Here is a 4,386-nt window from a genome sequence, read left to right as displayed (position 1 = left end):
ATTCATACAATTATGTTTTAAACATTGCTTTACAATGCTATGTGGATGTTTAATATATTAATATATTTAATATATATTTTACTTCACCTGCTTTGTTCAAGTATTTATGCTTGAAATGTCTTCTCACAAGCCAGTCTTTCTTCAACCGTGTCAAAATTGGAGGCCATTACAGGGTAAATGGAAACCCTTCCCAACTCACCATACACATCCCTGACTCAGTCTAACTGTTGTAGTATGCTACCAGTTTAGTCATGAAGAAATATTAAATAATTAACTACATTCTTGCGTCTGATTTCCTATATACGTATATATATATATATATATATATATTTATTTATTTTATTTTTACAAAAATACAGAACATCCACATCAGCTATAGAGGGATGGCTAAGACCACATCACACTGCCAGATACTCAAAGGATGTCTGTCTATACATAGCTGATATGTTATTATAAGGAACTACAATGAACCACTGATCCTTTTTAGCACAGCATTCAACACAGTAGCTCAATTCTTAGATCAGGAATGCACAGATTGGAACCAAAACATAACTACGTGTATGGTTATGTTAACCAATTTGAATTACTAATAGAAAGTATTCATTAAAAACTTGAAGTAATACTCTTAAAACGAGATCTGAAATGACTAAAACAATGAATAGATGTAATTAGCCATAGGTAAAGGTGAAATAAAATGACTAACCATCACAAATAGCACATTTCAAATTATTTCTGACAGAGTAACTATATATTTGTGATGCTTTGTTGAAGTACCTCCATGTAAGAGTATTTAAATTGTATTGCAAAAAATTATAATACACAGAAATTTAGTGAATACTAACATGATAGTATTTTCCACACAGGAACATTCATTTTGTTGAACGCAAGCAAATAAAATAAGATGTTACACCTCTCCTGGTTCCAAACACATCAGTCGTGGGCAATTCTAACTATACAGTAAGTTTTGTAGACGATAGCATGTTGCATTGGAAACTAGTGCACTTTCAAACCACAGTCAATAATGGTAAAATATGTCACACTACACTGTCTGTAAGTCATTCTCATACTTTATGTCATAGGCTACAGGTCCCTCCATAGTGAATCCAAGGTAAAAGGAAACCTCCTCCATGCTGCACCCACTTCGGACTCCACCAAGGTAAACAGGACGCACAGGAATCTTTAGATTGCCCCCATAGTGAACATAAATGTCCCCATTTTCTGTTTTCCCTTTGACCCGCAGTAACAGATTTGTATCTCAGGATCCCTCCATATTGCTCCACTCTGCCACAGTTGATGTGGGTGTGGGTATCTGTCTTTGTATGAGGCCTGTTTGTGTGAGCCTTCTTTGTTCAAGCACAGGTCAAACTGGCCTTTGTGAACAATACGTCTCAGTCCTCTTGATTTCCCAAGGTAGAAATGTGCAATACAACTTTTCGCTGGAAACATGTGGGAGAAGCGGCGATGGAAGGATTTCTTTGTAGACGTGACATATGTGCCGATGTTTTTAAATGTAGTTGTGCTCTCCAGCATGTTGTCTTTTCTTGGCCACATCAGTAACATTGAGAGATAGTACAGCTCGGTCCAGTTGGAATGGGTTCCCTCTTCTTGCAATGCTTCGTTAAGAAGAGAGACCAGCTCCTCATACCTTCTCAGCATTGTTGAGCTTGGCTTAATGGAGTGAAGAACAATGTTCGCCAGGATGAAATTGATCCTGTCGGCCATGGGTGTCCGTGTTAAGTTTTGAAAGATGAACTCCTATTTCTTGAAAATGAATTCCATTTGAGACCCACTCTTCTCATTCAAACACTGGAGAAGACCAGCAAATGAATCTGCTCGTTTTTGCTCCAAGTAGCTGCGCTGCTCCTCTTTCTCCTGCCTGAGACTCAGTTTTGGTTTCCTGAGCCTTTCAGATGCTCTCTCTTCTCCGGAGGCACAGAAGATATGCATATATTTCTTGAAGTGCTCTGATACTTTTCGTTTGTTTCTGTCCTCTGCGGTTTCCTTCTCAATTGACCTTGGCTTAAAGTATGTGAAGTAGTTCTCAAAGAAACTGAATATCTCCTTCAGCCGTGTCTTCAAAGAGACAAGTCATTGGTACTGTTGCTTGGTTCATGAAAATCACTCACTGACAAGTTGTTTTTAAGGAACTGCAGCATTCTATCTCTCTGATATTCCTCACTATTGTGAAAAAAGGGAATATCTTTAATGATATCTAAAATAATGATTGAAACTTCCATTTCACCAACATACCCAGATGTGTTGTAGGTCCGTTGTCTCTTTCTGTTTGGCAGATCAAGGGAATCTGTTGAATCATCCTTCTTTGCGAGTTCCTGTGAATCCTTAAATGCCCTGATAGCCTTAAATGCCAGTTTCAGGCATTTGTCTAACCCTTCTGGGGTAAGCTCCTCAGCATGCTCAATGTCATTTTTCAGGTGGCTTTTGTACACTTACCCTAATGTGTCAGCAATGTAGGAATTATATATTTTCTGCTGTGCATCCTTGGCCCAATGCAGAGCAGATTCAAAATCCTTCTCTTTCAGGTAGAAATGCCTTGCTAAAGCTTGTGGCACAGTTGCATTTTTTGTCAAATCTTTGTGTAGCTTTCACAAGGACTTCCTTGATTTGGCAGGTTCCCTCTTCTGTCTGTATGTCTTCAATCAAAGGAGAGAAAAGTGTATCTCTGTCATCTCCAAGTTCCTTCCTTTGCCGAGTGATCAGCATACTTTGGATGTTTTGAACCAGGATATCCTTACCCATGCCAGATTTGTACATCAAGTCACAGTGCAACAGATTGGTTGTAATTTCCCCCAGTTGAAGACCATATGTTTTGTTGAGGACTGAGGCAATTACTTGCAATCATTGGGTGTAGAAAACGCACTGCACGTTCCGTGCTCCTCTGTGTTGAACTGGATCAGAAGTGTGGAGTATGGGTTCATTTTGTCCTCCAGGGTCTCTTTCCCCCACAGAGCATTCCTTATCCCTACAAACTCCTCACACAAGGACAGAGACATGTAAGAACCATTCACGTAAGTATTAAGCAAAGATAAGAGTGAAAGTAACTGTCCTTCTTTTCTGGATGTGTCAAGGTCTTTCAGGGTGTTGCACACTATATTTTCGATGTACTTCTCACTGAAATTGTTTGTCATGATCATGAAGGCATAAAACGTCTCAGGTTTTTCATGGTGACCCTTAAGCTCTTTCAGTTTCACCTCAAAGAATCTCTGCTCTTTGGTGGAGAGTTTGTTGGTTATGTACACAGTGTCAAGACGGCTGTTTCTTGATCGCTCAGCGGGATCCTGTGATCTCTCACAGTTCAGTATGATCACCATGAGTGTGTCTGGTTTTTTCCTCTCGTTTGCTGCACTCAGTATGCATCGCTGTAAGTCTTCAACATCTTCCCAGTTGTCCACCAAGAGTAGAACAGGAGTAGACTGTGTCTCGTTGCCACATGTCAGCAGATGTGTCACTTGGACTGCAATCTCGTTGTTTTGTGCCATGGTGTTTTTCAGAACGGCACATCTGAATTTACGTCTCAGGTTCCACAAGACATGCATGGCCAGCGTTGTCCCACCACAGCCTGGAGGATGGATGAGGTTGATTATTACACATGGTGATGTGTACCTGTCTGTAGGTGTGATCAGATTGTGAAGATCCTCATACTTGTCACGTCTGATGAATGGCAAGCAACCTGGCTGCTCTGAAAAGTAGAAGTTCCACCATCTCACTTGTCCGCTTCTATAAAAGTCCTTCTCCACGTTGGTCTGGAATTCCTCAAAGGTGTCCTTGGTGTTCTCACATTCATTTTCACAGAGGATATCAAGTACAGTCATCAACTCTTCGTCTCTTTTTGATAGAAGGACCGAACTAGAACCAGAAGATGGCAGATATCTTCTAGAGGACCGAGTCTGGGGTTCTTTCATCTTTCTACTTGTGATGTCCACTTTACAGCGAGTGTTTATCATTTCTCGTCATTGACTGAAAACATTTGTATCTTTGCAAATGCACAGCATATTATCCTCCCCCTCCAGAGTCCGATAGATTGCACAGAAGGTCTCAAGTATAGGGCTTGAGATGTCAGTGACCCCTGAGTGAAGCATGAACACCACAAGTAATCTGTCTTTTGACAAAACGTCCGGATTGCAGAGAAAGGAAATCATATCACTGATTTCTCCAGCGATCCTTTCTATAAAAACGGCATGTCCCGTTCACCTCAGATTCTGGGTCAAACTCAAGCACTGCAAACAACTTAATCTCTTTCATAAAACCCAAATACTCAAGTTGACTGGGGTGGCACTTGTTGGTGACAACTATAACTTGCATTGAGTTTTCAAGGGTGTCTATCCCATGGGTTATCAACTGTTTCAGCCTCTGACCTTGGTGGTTTTG

General features: G+C 40.5%; 1 pseudogene; it reads right to left on the bottom strand.

Moving 5' to 3' along the window:
• Window positions 1-884: 884 nt before the first annotated feature.
• On the bottom strand, window positions 885-4,169 carry LOC117594090 (annotated as a pseudogene).
• Window positions 4,170-4,386: the final 217 nt, after the last annotated feature.

The sequence above is a fragment of the Esox lucius genome, chromosome 25 (assembly GCF_011004845.1).
Source record: "Esox lucius isolate fEsoLuc1 chromosome 25, fEsoLuc1.pri, whole genome shotgun sequence".
NCBI classification, from domain to species: domain Eukaryota; kingdom Metazoa; phylum Chordata; class Actinopteri; order Esociformes; family Esocidae; genus Esox; species Esox lucius.
The sequence above is the reverse complement of the archived record's forward strand: the minus strand, read 5'-3'. Positions and strand labels throughout refer to the sequence as shown.